The 16,259-nt window shown below is 42.9% G+C and overlaps 1 pseudogene across 1 annotated transcript; it reads left to right on the forward strand.

Annotated features, from left to right (window-relative positions):
- Nucleotides 1–13,993: 13,993 nt before the first annotated feature.
- On the forward strand, nt 13,994–15,582 carry LOC100408952 (eukaryotic translation initiation factor 2 subunit 3 pseudogene; annotated as a pseudogene). The gene has a single exon (XR_013526530.1). The product of XR_013526530.1 is annotated as a eukaryotic translation initiation factor 2 subunit 3 pseudogene (transcript).
- The last annotated feature ends 677 nt before the right edge of the window (nt 15,583–16,259 follow it).

Genomic DNA, 16,259 nt, shown 5'->3' on the forward strand with positions numbered 1-16,259 from the left:
GCAGGCAGGGAAATTAACTCTCTTGGCTCTGATTACCCTGTGACTCTGTCCTTTTCCAGGGCTTAAGGACTTTGCATGCACTGGGCAATAACTTTGAATTTAATGAATGGTTTTTGAGTAAAATAAATGCTAGAAGAAAATATGGGTGAATTCATTTGTAATACTGTTATGAAGACTTTGTAAGCATAGCACAAAACCCAGAAATCATATAGAAAATGATTGATGTTTGCTTAGAAATGAGCAGTTTTATATTTAAAATACCATATACATATGATTATAGTTTTATTATGTTTTTAAAAAAATTTTGTCTTTAGAGATACACACTGAAATACTTGTGGATGAAATGATGATGTCTGGGATCTGCTTCAAGATAATTTTTTATTAAGAGACAGGGGTCTCACTGTCACCCAGGCTGGAGTACAGTGGTGTAATCATAGCTCACTTAACCTCCAACTCCTGGGCTCAAGTGATCCTCCCTCCTCAGCCTCCCGAGTAACTGAGACTACAGGTGCACACCACCACCCTCGACTAATTTTTTTGTAGAGATGGCAGTCTCACCATATTGCCCAGGCTGATCTCCAACTCCTGGCCTCAAGTGACTCACCTACCTTCACATCCCAAGTGCTGGAATTACAAGTGTGAGCCACCATGCCTGGCCCTCAAAATAATTTGAGGTGTAGTGGACATGAAACTTGGTAATGGGTACATATTATTTTCTCTACTTTTTAAATATATTCGATTTCTACATTTTTATATGTTGGATCTTTTTTTATAATAAAAAGTAAAAAAAAAAAAAAAAAAAAGCCAGGCACAGTGGCTCACACCTGTAATCCCAGCACTTTGGGAGGTTGAGGCAGGTGGATCATTTGAGGTCAGGAGTTCAATACCAGCCAACATGGCAAAACCCCGTCTCTATTAAAAACACAAGAAAATGAGTCGTGAGTGGTGGTAGGCACCTGTAATCCCAGCTATTTGTGAGGCTGAGGCACAAGAATTGCTTGAACCCAGAAGGCGGAGGTTGCCGTGAGCTGAGATCATACCGCTACACTGCAGCCTGGGTGACAGAGTGAGACCCTGTCTCAAAAAAAAAAAAAAAAAAGGAAAAGGAAAAGGAAATAGCAAGAAAGACAAAGTATCTTTTTACTCTGTACATAGTAAATAGCAAGAAACAAAGTATCTTTTCACTTTATACACAGTAAATAGTAAGAAAGAAACAAAGTATCTTTTTACTTTGTACTATGTACCCATACTAATTACTAAGAAAAAGACAACCCAAAAGAAAACAGTGAGTAAAGATATCAACAGATGTAACAATGAAAAAAAAAAGTAGCCAATAAGGCTGTGCAAGGGTGACCAGCCTTACTCATACATGCAAAGGAAAACAATAACAAGATTCCTCTTCCCACGGAGTAATTGGCAAACACCAAGAGGCTAGATAGTAAGCAGGAGTGGTGTGGGTGAGGGAAGTGCTTGGACCTACTTGCTGTGGTGGGAGTGAAGGTATCACCTTTAAGAAAGACAATTTCAGAATATCTGCCTGCAAATTTAAAATACATACCTCCATACAGTGAATGTAATGTTATTCGTTCTTAAAAGGAAGGAATTTCTGATACGTGCTGTAACATGAATGAAACTTGAGGACATTATGCTAACTGAAATAAGCCAGTCACAAAAAGACAAGTATTGTATGATTCTGCTTTTACAAGGTATCCAGAGTAGTCAAAGTCATAGGGATAAAAAATAGAACAGTGCTTGCCAGGGGGAGGGACACAGAGGGCAGTGGGGAGAATAGGAAGTTCATGTCGAATGGGTATAGAGCTTCAGTCTGAGACAAGGAAGAGTTCTGGAGAGGCTGGTGGTGAGGGTCGCACAACAATATAAATGTACTTAAACCCACTAAGCTGTACGCTGAAAAAATGATCAAGATAGTAAATTTTAGGTGTGTTTTGCCACAATTAAAAAAAATTAGACCAGGCGCAGTGGCTCACTCCTGTAATCCCAGCACTTTGGGAGGCTGGGGATTACTTGAGGTCAGGAGTTCAAGATCAGCCTGGCCAACAAGGTGAAAACTTGTCTCCACTAAAAATACAAAAAAACTAGCCGGATGTGGTGGCAGGCACTTGTAATCCCAGCTACTCGGGAGGCTGAGGCAGGAAAATGACTTGAACCTGGGAGGCAGAGGTTGCAGTGAGCTGAGATAGCACCACTGCACTCCAGCCTGGGTGACAGAGTGGGAGCTGGTCTCGAAAGAAAGAAAGAGAGAAAGAGAGAAAGAGAGAGAGAGAGAGAGAGAGAAAGAGAGAAAGAGAGAGAGAGAAAGAAAGAAAGAAAGGAAGGAAGGAAGGAAGGAAGGAAGGAAGGAAGAAAGAAAGAAAGAAAGAGAAAGAAAGAAATCACACTCCTTGCCAAACATTTACTTTAGCTTACACAAGAAAAAATGTCAAGTATGTTCATCCCTATAGCTGTAACAGCAAAATCTTCAAACAACTTAAATGCCCAACAATTGTGAATCCACTAAATAATTCTGTAAAATCATACAGCATACTACCCCGTAGAGATTTTGAAAAGGTGGTTTGAGCTCTGAAATATATGACTATGTAATCAAGGCAACAGCATGCCACAGAATGTGTTCTGTATGGCCCATGTGTACACATGTGTAAAAGTGTGTGTGTTGTGTATGCATGTGATAAATTATGAGTAATTTTTATGTAATTTTCTGCAGTGACAAATAAATTGTTAATAGTAGGAAGAGTATGGGTGGTGGCAGTGATAGTTAAGACTTTTTTTTTTTTTTTTTGAGACAGAGTTTCGCTCTTGTTACCCAGGCTGGAGTGCAATGGCACGATCTCGGCTCACTGCAACCTCCGCCTCCCAGGTTCAGGCAATTCTCCTGCCTCAGCCTCCCGAGTAGCTGGGATTACAGGCACGTGCCACCATGCCCAGCTAATTTTTTGTATTTTTAGTAGAGACAGGGTTTCACCATGTTGACCAGGTTGGTTTTGATCTGTTGACCTCGTGATCCACCCGCCTCGGCCCCCCAAAGTGCTGGGATTACAGACTTGAGCCACCGCACCCAGCCTAGTTAAGACTTTTTAAACCTTTTTGTGGTGCTTGGACTTTTTCCTTCATTTGAATGTAATTGTTTTTATTTAATTTAGAGACAGCCTTGCTCTGTCACCTAAGCTGGAGTGCAGTGGTGCCATAGCTCGCTGCAGCCTCCAACTCCTGGGCTCAAGTGATCCTCCCACCTCATCCTCCTGGGCAGCTGGGACTACAGGCATGTGCCACCACATCGGAATTTTTAATTTTTTAAACTTGAAAAAAAAATGCGATCATTTTGTACTCAGAGGCTGTGAGCTTTGTCATGGTTTACAAGATGTATTTCCATGTGGATATTTTATCCAACCACTTTCTTTTAAAAAAATTTACATTTCCTCCTGCTGGCTTGTCTAAAATCATAACGTTAAACCTTATTTTTGTCTTTCTACACATTTCTTCAGTTTTCCCTCTCTCCTTCCATTCTCTCGGGGTGCTCACTTCTCTGACTAACTTAACTGCCTGTGTCTGTTAAACATTGCATTGGGATGTCTTTTTTTTTTTTTTTTTTTTTTTTTTGATACGGAGTTTCGCTGTTGTTACTCAGACTGGAGTGTAATGGCACGATCTCGGCTCACCGCAACATCTGCCTTCCGGGTTCAAGCAATTCTCCTGCCTCAGCCTCCCGAGTAGCTGGGACTACAGGCGTGCACCACCATGCCCAGCTAATTTTTGTATTTTTAGTAGAGATGGGGTTTCACCTTGTTGACCAGGATGGTCTCAATCTCTTGACCTCGTGATCCACCCGCCTCGGCCCCCCAAAGTGCTGGGATTACAGACTTGAGCCACCGCACCCAGCCTAGTTAAGACTTTTTAAACCTTTTTGTGGTGCTTGGACTTTTTCCTTCATTTGAATGTAATTGTTTTTATTTAATTTAGAGACAGCCTTGCTCTGTCACCTAAGCTGGAGTGCAGTGGTGCCATAGCTCGCTGCAGCCTCCAACTCCTGGGCTCAAGTGATCCTCCCACCTCATCCTCCTGGGCAGCTGGGACTACAGGCATGTGCCACCACATCGGAATTTTTAATTTTTTAAACTTGAAAAAAAAATGCGATCATTTTGTACTCAGAGGCTGTGAGCTTTGTCATGGTTTACAAGATGTATTTCCATGTGGATATTTTATCCAACCACTTTCTTTTAAAAAAATTTACATTTCCTCCTGCTGGCTTGTCTAAAATCATAACGTTAAACCTTATTTTTGTCTTTCTACACATTTCTTCAGTTTTCCCTCTCTCCTTCCATTCTCTCGGGGTGCTCACTTCTCTGACTAACTTAACTGCCTGTGTCTGTTAAACATTGCATTGGGATGTCTTTTTTTTTTTTTTTTTTTTTTTTTTTGATACGGAGTTTCGCTGTTGTTACTCAGACTGGAGTGTAATGGCACGATCTCGGCTCACCGCAACATCTGCCTTCCGGGTTCAAGCAATTCTCCTGCCTCAGCCTCCCGAGTAGCTGGGACTACAGGCGTGCACCACCATGCCCAGCTAATTTTTGTATTTTTAGTAGAGATGGGGTTTCACCTTGTTGACCAGGATGGTCTCAATCTCTTGACCTCGTGATCCACCCGCCTCGGCCCCCCAAAGTGCTGGGATTACAGACTTGAGCCACCGCACCCAGCCTAGTTAAGACTTTTTAAACCTTTTTGTGGTGCTTGGACTTTTTCCTTCATTTGAATGTAATTGTTTTTATTTAATTTAGAGACAGCCTTGCTCTGTCACCTAAGCTGGAGTGCAGTGGTGCCATAGCTCGCTGCAGCCTCCAACTCCTGGGCTCAAGTGATCCTCCCACCTCATCCTCCTGGGCAGCTGGGACTACAGGCATGTGCCACCACATCGGAATTTTTAATTTTTTAAACTTGAAAAAAAAATGCGATCATTTTGTACTCAGAGGCTGTGAGCTTTGTCATGGTTTACAAGATGTATTTCCATGTGGATATTTTATCCAACCACTTTCTTTTAAAAAAATTTACATTTCCTCCTGCTGGCTTGTCTAAAATCATAACGTTAAACCTTATTTTTGTCTTTCTACACATTTCTTCAGTTTTCCCTCTCTCCTTCCATTCTCTCGGGGTGCTCACTTCTCTGACTAACTTAACTGCCTGTGTCTGTTAAACATTGCATTGGGATGTCTTTTTTTTTTTTTTTTTTTTTTTTTTGATACGGAGTTTCGCTGTTGTTACTCAGACTGGAGTGTAATGGCACGATCTCGGCTCACCGCAACATCTGCCTTCCGGGTTCAAGCAATTCTCCTGCCTCAGCCTCCCGAGTAGCTGGGACTACAGGCGTGCACCACCATGCCCAGCTAATTTTTGTATTTTTAGTAGAGATGGGGTTTCACCTTGTTGACCAGGATGGTCTCAATCTCTTGACCTCGTGATCCACCCGCCTCGGCCCCCCAAAGTGCTGGGATTACAGACTTGAGCCACCGCACCCAGCCTAGTTAAGACTTTTTAAACCTTTTTGTGGTGCTTGGACTTTTTCCTTCATTTGAATGTAATTGTTTTTATTTAATTTAGAGACAGCCTTGCTCTGTCACCTAAGCTGGAGTGCAGTGGTGCCATAGCTCGCTGCAGCCTCCAACTCCTGGGCTCAAGTGATCCTCCCACCTCATCCTCCTGGGCAGCTGGGACTACAGGCATGTGCCACCACATCGGAATTTTTAATTTTTTAAACTTGAAAAAAAAATGCGATCATTTTGTACTCAGAGGCTGTGAGCTTTGTCATGGTTTACAAGATGTATTTCCATGTGGATATTTTATCCAACCACTTTCTTTTAAAAAAATTTACATTTCCTCCTGCTGGCTTGTCTAAAATCATAACGTTAAACCTTATTTTTGTCTTTCTACACATTTCTTCAGTTTTCCCTCTCTCCTTCCATTCTCTCGGGGTGCTCACTTCTCTGACTAACTTAACTGCCTGTGTCTGTTAAACATTGCATTGGGATGTCTTTTTTTTTTTTTTTTTTTTTTTTTTGATACGGAGTTTCGCTGTTGTTACTCAGACTGGAGTGTAATGGCACGATCTCGGCTCACCGCAACATCTGCCTTCCGGGTTCAAGCAATTCTCCTGCCTCAGCCTCCCGAGTAGCTGGGACTACAGGCGTGCACCACCATGCCCAGCTAATTTTTGTATTTTTAGTAGAGATGGGGTTTCACCTTGTTGACCAGGATGGTCTCAATCTCTTGACCTCGTGATCCACCCGCCTCGGCCTCCCAAAGTGCTGGGATTATAGGCGTGAGCCACTGCGCCCAGCCGGGATGTCTTTAGAATGGCTGCCTTCCTGCTGGGGTGACTAAATTCCCTGGAGGTCGCGTCTTCAGATTCTTTGTAGCACTCCTTGCATCTGGGTATGTGCACAGCATGTGCTGAAATTGTTTTCTTGGTCCTGATGGATGCTCTTGCATTGAAAGCATCAAAGCAGCAGTCTTGGATCCTTTATTTCTGGCACCTCAACCTGTGCCTCTTCTTTACCCCTCAGTTTTTAGGAATGTCAAGTCCACCTCAAGTGGCAAGCCTAAATTTTATTTGTTTGTTTGTTTTGAGACAGGGTCTCACTCTGTAACCTAGGCTGGAACACAGTGGTGTGATCATAGCTCACTGTAGCCTGGGCTCAAGCAATCCTCCCTCTTCAGTCTCCTGAGTGGTTGAGGCTGCAGGTCCACACCACCACGCCTGGCTAATTTCTTTCTCTTTTTTTGTAGAATGGGGTCTCACTATGTTGCCAGGGCTGGTCTCAAACTCCTGGGCTCAAGTCATCCTCTTTCCAGTGTGCTGGGATTACTGGCATGACCCACCACACCTGACCCTAAGTTTCTTACTATGTGGGTTGCCTCTAACTTTTCACAGGTGTTTTCCACATCTTTGACCTTTTAACTCCCTTATCCAAGTGCAGAAAATAGAGAAAAGAGCCCTGGAAGGTGGGGCCAGGAGACCAAAGTTTACCCTGGCTCTGCCACCAGTTTACTGAGTGACTCTAGGCCCAGATTCTCCTCTATGTCATGGACACAAACTCCAGACCCCACCCCACCCACTCCACTGCCAGTGCTGGTGTTTGGCTAAGAACATCACACCCTCCTCTTTACCCATGATTCATGCCTTCAGTTGTGCCCCCTCACCCAAATCTTTCCTTCAATCCATCAGCCTTTTAAGATATTAGTAAAGTCTATTTTCCAGGTTTTGTTGTTTAGCTCTTGTTCCACCTTTCCTGCCATATCCTCTTATTTATTTTTTATTCTTTCAATCAATATTCCAACCCATAAAAATAAATCTAGTTTCTTTCTACCTCTCTTTCCCCCTCTTCATTGAAATTACAACTCAAAACCACCACCCTCTTGCAGAGCTTTATGAATGAATACTTGTATCACCATCTTGAAAAGCAGAGATAAAGCTTGGTAGTGAAGAAAGGACATGAGCCTCAGAGTGACAAGGACCAGAATTGAATCCTAGCAGTCCCCTTCATGATCAAGTCTCAGTTTCTTCATCTGTATAAAGGAGACAATAACAGTTCAAACTCACCCATCACACAGTCCTGCCCACCCACCTAGTCAGAGCCTACAACGCAACTTGTCCCCAGAATCCACCCTCTCCACAGGTGACACCCCTGCCTCCAGGCCTTCTGGTCATCCTTCTCTGCCACCCTAGGCTCCTACCAGCTGCACCTCATGGCTCTTCCCACTCTGTTCTGGCCTTTTCAATGAATCAAAGCTTCCTGTGGAGAAACAGAATCAAGATGTAAGGGGAAGAGGTCAGCCAAGGAAATGGAGGGAGTTGAAAGGCAGTTTTTTAGCTCCATAAATTTCTGCATGTGGGGCTTCCAAGAAAGGTGGTCTTCATCTTCCACCTGCTATAGACTGAATGTTTGTGTCCTCCAAAATTTGTAGGTTAAAATCCCAGTCCTCAAGGTGATGGTATTAGGTGGAACCTTTGGGAGGGAATTAGGTCAGGAGGGCAGAGTCCTCATAAATGAGATTAGTACCCACATAAGAGAGACTCAGAAGGACTTCCTCTCCCCTTCAGTCATGTGAGGACAGAGCAAGGCGATGACATCTGTGAACCAGAAAGCAGGCCACATCAGACTCTGAATCTGCCAGTACCTTGATCCTGGACTTCTCAGCCTCCAGACCTGTGAGAAATAAATTTCTATTGTTTTTAAAACACCCAATCCGTAGTATTCTTTTTTTTCCCTTTAAGATGGGGTCTCACTACACTGCCCAGGCTGACCTCAAAATTCTGGGCTCAAGAGATCCCCCATCCATCTCAGCCTTTCAAAGTGCTTGGAAACCACCTTGTTAGGCCCTAGAGCCACCACGCCTGGCCCCCAGCATCTTTGATGTTACCACTGTTAATGTTTAGGGCACCATAAATTGTGCCCATATAAAACAGCAAACTTAATTAATAAATGTTATGTTCTGACTGTTCCACTGCTGAGACACAATATTGAAATTAGGCCAATTAATAACCCTATAATGGCCTCTCAGCGTTCAAGAGAAAGGAAGAATCATGCACATTTCTCATTTTTGAATCCAAAGCTAGAAATGATTCAGCTTAGTAAGGAAGGCATGTTGAAAGCTGAGACAGGTCAAAAGCTAGGCTTCTTGTACCAAACAGATAGCCAGGTTGTGAATGCAAAGGAAAAGTTTTTGAATGAAATTAAAAGTACTACTCCAGTGAACACATGTATGATAAGAAAGCGAAACAGCCTTGATGATATGGAGAAAGTTTCAGTGAGCTGTGTAGATCAAATAGGCGACAACATTCCCTTCATCCAAAACCTAACCCAGAGCAAGACACTAACTCTCTTCAATTCTGTGAAGGCTGAGAGAGGTGAGGAAGCTGCAGAACAAAAGTCTGAAGCTAGCAGAGGTTAGTTCATGAGATTTAAGGCAAAAAGCCATTTCTATAACACAAAAGTACAAGGCAAAGCAGCAAGTGCAGATGGAGAAGCTGCAGCAAGTTATCCAGATCTAGCTAAGATCACAGATGAAGGTGGCTAGACTGAGCAATAGATTTTCAGTGGAGATGAAGCAGCCTTCTACTGGAAGAAGATGCCATCTAGGACTTTTGCAGCTAGAGAGAAGTCAATGACTGGCTTCAAGTCTTCAAAGGACAGGCTGACTCTCTTGTTAGGAATGCAGCTGGTGACTTTAAGTTGAACACAGTGCTCATTTACCATTCTGGAAATCCCAGGGCCCTTAAGAATTATGCTGAATCTAGTCTGCCTGTGCTGTATAAATGGAGCAACAAAGCCTGAATAACAGCACATCTGTTTATAGCATAATTTACTGAATAATTTAAGCCCACTGTTGAGACTTACTGCTCAGAAAAAAAGATTCCTTTTTAAAATATCACTACTCCTTGACAATGCACCTAGTCACCCAAGAGCTCTGATGGAGATATACAAGGAGGTGAATGTTGTTTTCATGCCTGCTAACACAACATCCATTCTGTAGCCCATGGATCAAGGAATAATTTTGACTTTCAAGTCTGTTATTTAAGAAATACATTTGTAAGGCTGTAGCTGCCATAAATAGTGATCCTTCTGATGGATCTGGGCAAAGTAAATTGAAAACCTTCTGGAAAGGATTCACCATTCTAGATGTCATTATAAACACTCATGATTCATGGGAGAAGGGCAAACTATCAACATTAACAGAGTTTGGAGGAAGCTGATTTTAACCCTCTTGGATGACTGAGGGGTTTGAGACTTCAGTGGAGAAAATCACTGAAGATGCGATGAAAATAGCAAGAGAAATAGAATTAGAAGTGGTACTTGAAGATGTGACTGAATTGCTGCCATCTCATGATCAAACTTGAACAAATGAGGAATTGCTTTCTATGGATGAGCAAAGAAAGTGATTTCTTGAGATGGAAGTTACTTCTGGTGAAGGTGCTGAGAACAATGTTGAAATGACAATAAATGATTGAGAATGTTACATAAACTTAGTTGATAAAGCATCGGCAGGGTTTGAGAGGATTGAATCCAATTTTGAAAGAAATTCTACTGTGGGCAAAATGCTATCAAACAGCATCTCATGCTACAGATAAATTTTTTTGTGAGAGGAAGAATGAATAAATGTGACAAACTTCATTATTGCCTTATTTTAAGAAATTGCCACAGCCACCCCAACCTTCAGCAGCCACCACCCTGATCAGCAGTCACAGTGAGATCCTCCACCAGCAAAAAGATTTCAACTCACTAAAGGCTCAGATGACTGTTAGCATTTTTTTTAGCAATGAAGTATTTTTAAATTAAGATATGTACTTTTTAAAAAAGACATAATGCTATTGCACATTTCATAGACTGCAGTATAGTGTAAACATAACCTTTCTATGCACTGGGAAACCAAAAAACTCTGTGTGACTTGCTTCTTCCAAATATTTGCTTTATTGCAGTGGTCTGGACCCAAACCCACGTTATCTCTGAGGCATGCCTGTATTTCAGAGGTAAGACTGCTGTTTGATTGGAGATTAATCTTATGGGGTATGGTAACTCATGCTTTTGGTCCATTTCTGGAAAGACCTCTCCCAAGGTGATGCCAGCTCTCCCCAACCTGGTTTCTCCTCCACTTCGTTGCTTCCATTCAATCACCATCAAGAAGAGCATGTGGGTGTTGTTTGATTTCACACTCACAGGCTGCTCTTCTATGTTGCTTATTACAACACTTTCCACAACTTTCTTTTTTTCTCCCTCATCTCCAAAAATAGCAAATGACATTGCTTGCCCAGATTTTCCACCTGAGTTTGTTTTTCATTTTTGAGGGAAATCAGCATGGGTGCTGAGTGCTGCCTCAGCACCAAATAAATACTGGTATGAACCACAGGACAAAGTCAAAGGTTATACCCTTCTGCAGTGCACCTGCAAACCTGCCTTGATTCTCAGCGTGAGAAGAATGGATGCTGTTTGTGGTGTGAGTACTATATATGGAAATAGCTTGAATGTGCCTGGATTTCTGCATTAAATATGTCCCTGGAATTTAATGTGTACTTTGTTTTTTCTTTTTTGAGACACAGTCTTGTTCTGTCACCCAAGCTGGGGAGCAGTGGTGCAATCATGGCTTTCTGCAGCCTTTACTTCTGAGGCTCAATTGATACTCCCACTTCTCTGTCTCCCTAGTAGCTAGGGCTATAGGCATGCATCACTATGTCCAGCTAATTTTTGTACTTTTTGTAGAGACGAGGTTTTACCATGTTGCTCAGGCTGGTTAAATTTATCTTATAGCAGGCGGGGCATGGTGGCTCATGCTTGTAATCCCAGCAGTTTAGGAGGCTGAGGCAGGTGGATCACTTGAGCCCAGGAGTTTGAGACCAGCCTGGGAAACATAGCAAGACCCCATCTCTGAAATACTGAAAATTTAACAACAAATAAAGAAATTTATCTTATAACAAAGTCAAGATTACCCAGAATGACTGGTATCTTAGTCCATCTGGGCTGCCATAGACTTGGTATTTGATAAACAATAGAAGTTTATTTTTTACAGTTCTGGATCAAAGTCAAGAAGGCACCAACAAATGTAGTGTCTGGTGAGGGCTCATTTTCTGCTTCACAGGGTCTCTTCCTGCTGTGTTCTCACATTGTGGAAGAGGCAAACAAGTGCTCTTGGTTCTCTCTCACAAGGGCAGTAATCCCATTTCACCCCATTCATTTTTGGACCTCATCACCTTCTAAAAGCCCCACTTCTTAATACTATTGCATTAGGGATTAAATATGAGTGTTGCAGGGGGTGAGGGGAGACACAAACATTCAGACCATAGAAACTGGTAAACAGTGTTTCCAGGATAATCAGATGCCTCGGAATAGGGAGACCTACTTTTTACATAAACCATGTGTAACCTAGTTTCTCCAGGCCACATTAGCCAGAAGATTCAAGTTGGGTTTAGGACCAGTGATAACTCTGTGGAAGCTTCCTGGGCATGTGGCCTGTACAGTTGTCCAGAGGTCAGCATTCAGAAGGACCTGGTGCTTGGTTTAATGCTCAGCTGTCACAATCATGAAATCCTTAATTCTACAACAAGGAGGCTGTGTTGTCATTTTGCACTGGGCCCTGCAAATATTGTTCCCCATAGCTAGTGCCCCTTGTTAAACCTAACCCCAAATATGTCCAGGAGCCCCCTGGGGGCGGGTATCACAGATGTCGATGAAACCACTCTGTAACGTACTTCATTGCCTGCTTCATTTCCTTCCTCTCCTGCCCCCACAGACACTGTGGCCCTGACATGCAGCAGTCGTTGGGGACCTGCAGGCAGGGTGCCATGTCCTCAGGAATGCCCAGAGGCCTGAAGATGTGCTGCATGTTCCCACAAAAGTGCTCCTGGCTCTCCTTATGAAACATCTTATCTCTGGCCCCCAGTGCCCGTCTGCTTGAGCCCCAAATGTCTCACTGAGCTTAGCATGGAAACATGCTCCTCAGTTATCTGCTTGTGGCCCCTGTCCCTCCTTCAGACCCTAGAGAGAGACCTGCTACCTCCTCTGTCTTCCTGGCCAGCTGCTCCTTCTCCAGCCTTCCCTTCTCCCCTTCTAGCCACTTTTCCTCTGCAGGGAGCTTCGAGTTTCCCTTTGAAGTCCTCACAAAACACAGATGAGGACTCTTCAAAGAACTGCAGTGACCAGCTTAACGTTCTTCAGGACTGCATTGCAGACATCTATTAATAGGAGCAACAAAAAAGGGGAGGTTCACTAGGCAAATAAATTTGGGAAACAGTGCATATTAGATGCTCTTCTTGGAGATTTAACTAATCACTATCAAGTATGTTGAAAGTTCAGGGAAGAATCTATTTAACCTAACATTACATGGTGTTTCCTAAATTGGGCATTAGATTGGGCAGTGAACACTCTGACCATTCCTCCCCCGCCCCCACCTCACACACACAGTAGCAGTATGCAGATCATATTCTTGGGTGACACACACCTAGAGAATAAGAAAATAAATTGACATAGACCAATTCTGAACATAATTTAATGTTGCGTTGAGGATCCATGAGATGCTGATATTTATCTTGTGATCTCTGGACAAATGGAAATTAAGCATACTACAAATGATATTTAAAATACACTAAATACGTTTAGCTTTACCTAGAGCTAGGCACATTGTAAATGCTCAATATATACTTGTGGAATTGCTGAATTTATGGAAATCCTTTGGGCCTCAGTTTCATAAACTTATAGGAACTGGATTAGTTGGTCGCTAACATCACTTAATAAACATTAAGTGTCTTTTAAGTCAGGCACTGAGGTGTGAAGACTAGGCTCTTCTCCCAAAAGAACTGACAGCCTAGTAGAAAACAGGCAATACACAAACAATTGTAATACAACATAATATTGTTACAGGAAATATATATATTGTTATGGAACTGTAGCAAAGGGAATAACATTGAATCTTAAAAAATAAGTAGGCTTTCATTAGGATGAAAGGGAAAGGGAATTCCAAGCAGAGCACAAACAAACAAATGAAGACCTAAAGCACTGGATCTTTCAGGGACACTTCTAGGCCTAAATCCCTTGACTTTATAAATGTCACGGTAAACTGCATAATGCAAATCATCATGCCCAAATTCGTATTTTATAATGCCATATGTTAGATATCCTTACTGTGGTTTCACCTGAGGCAATCTTCTGAGATTTTCTTTAAAAAAACTGAGGAGTCGGGGCTTTAATGGCTGCCCTCAGTATTGCCTGCACAAATATCTACAGGTCTGCAACCAATAGCTCCCGAACTTTGCACCATGCTTTCCAGTAAGCCTACCGGCAGGCACTGTACAGATTCAAGCAGAGAGACGTCCAAGCAGTGAGGCCGCTGATGCACTGGCCACCCTGAGCCCCCAGTCGGCCTTCCAGCCTCGGCTTCCTCGCCCCGCACTAGGACCCCTGCAACCGATCAGGCAGTAGCCGGGGCGATTTCCTTCCTCTTTTGGCAAGATGGCGGGAGGAGAAGCTGGAATGACTTTGGGGCAGCCGCATCTTTCGCGCCAGGATCTCACCACCTTTGATGTTACCAAGTTGAGCCACTTTCACATGAAGTTATCAGCAGACAAGCCTATTAATATAGGTACAATTGGTCATGTAGCTCATGGGAAATCCACAGTTATCAAAGCTATTTCTGGAGTTCACACGGTCAGGTTCAAAAATGGACTAGAAAAAAATATTACAATCAAGCTTGGATATGCTCATGCTAAGATTTATAAATTTGATGACCCAAGTTGCCCTCGGCCAGAATGTTATAGATCTTGTGGGAGCAGTACACCTGATGAGTTTCCTACAGATATTCCAGGGACCAAAGGGAACTTCAAATTAGTCAGACATGTTTCCTTTGTTGACTGTCCTGGCCACAATATTTTGATGGCTGCTATGCTGAATGGTGCAGCGGTGATGGATGCAGCTCTTCTGTTGATAGCTGGTAATGAATCTTGCCCTCAGCCTCAGACATCTGAACTCCTAGCTTCTATAGAAATCATGAAACTGAAGCATATTTTGATTCTACAAAATAAAATTGATTTGGTAAAAGAAAGTCAGGCTAAAGAACAATACGAGCAGATCCCTGTTTTTGTCCAAGGTACAGTAGCAGAGGGAGCTCCCATTATTCCAATTTCGGCTCAGCCGAAATACAATATTGAAGTTGTGAGTACATAGTAAAGAAAATTCCAGTACCCCCAAGAGACTTTACTTCAGAGTCCCGCCTTATTGTTATTAGATCTTTTGATGTCAACAAACCTGGCTGTGAAGTTGATGACCTTAAGCGGGGTGTAGCTGGTGGTAGCATCCTAAAAGGAGTATTAAAGGTGGGCCAGGAGATAGGAGTAAGACCTGGTATTGTTTCCAAAGATAGCGAAGGAAAACTCATGTGCAAACCAAGCTTTTCCAAAATTGTATCCCTTTTTGCAGAGCATAATGATCTGCAATATGCTGCTCCAGGCGGTCTTATTGGAGTTGGAACAAAAATTGACCCCACTTTGTGCCGGGCTGACAGAATGGTGGGGCAGGTACTTGGTGCAGTCGGAGCCTTACCTGAGATATTCACAGAATTGGAAATTTCCTATTTCCTGCTTAGACGACTTCTAGGTGTAGACACTGAAGGAGACAAGAAGGCAGCAAAGGTGCAAAAGCTGTCTGAGAATGAAGTACTCATGGTGAACATAGGGTCCCTGTCGACAGGAGGGAGAGTTAGTGCTGTCAAGGCCGATTTGGGTAAAACTGTTTTGATCAATCCAGTGTGCACAGAGGTAGGAGAAAAAATTGCCCTTAGCCGAAGTGTTGAAAAACACTGGTGTTTAATTGGTTCGGGTCAGATAAGAAGAGAAGTGACAATCAAGCCAACAGTAGATGATGACTGACGAACACCAGTTAAATAATACATTTGGTTGGAGTTGAAAGTTGGAATTTCTCTTAACAACCAAGGAGTTTCTTTTCAAAGCAATATTGGGGAATTTATTTACAGTTTGTCACCTTAGTAGATAGCTATAAGATTATTCTCGATCGGGCGCAATGGCTCAAGCCTGTAATCCCAGCACTTTGGGAGGCCAAGGCAGGTGGATCATGAGGTCAAGAGATCGAGACCATCCTGGTCAACACGGTGAAACCCCGTCTCTACTAAAAATACAAAAAATTAGCTGGGCATGGTGGCGCATGCCTGTAATCCCAGCTACTCAGGAGGCTGAGGCAGGAGAATTGCCTGAACCCAGGAGGTGGAGGTTGCGGTGAGCTGAGATTGCGCCATTGTACTCCAGCCTGGGTAACAAGAGCAAAACTTCGTCTCAAAAAAAAAAAAAGAAAAATTATTCTCACGTTTTTAGTTATGAAAACTTAGGGACTGAAATTAATATAAAAGTTGGCATAATGTTGGATTGAATCTATAGTTTGACAGAAGCATTCCCATATAATGTCACCATTATATATCATGCAGTTTTGTTCTGCATGTCTTGTTTTGTTTTTGAGTCTGGCTTTGTCACCCAGGATGGAGGACAGTGGCCTGATCTGCAACCTCTGACTTCCAGGTTTGGGCAGTTCTACTGCTTCAGCCTTCAAAGTAGCTGGGATTGCAGGTGTGTGCCATCACACCTGGCTAATTTTTGTATTTTTGGGAGAGGTGGGGTTTTGACATGTTGTCTAGGCTGGTCTCTCCTGACCTCAGAGTGATCACCCCGCCTCGGCCTCCCAAAGTGCTGGGATTACAGG

Source organism: Callithrix jacchus, chromosome 14, assembly GCF_049354715.1.
Source record: "Callithrix jacchus isolate 240 chromosome 14, calJac240_pri, whole genome shotgun sequence".
Taxonomy (NCBI): domain Eukaryota; kingdom Metazoa; phylum Chordata; class Mammalia; order Primates; family Cebidae; genus Callithrix; species Callithrix jacchus.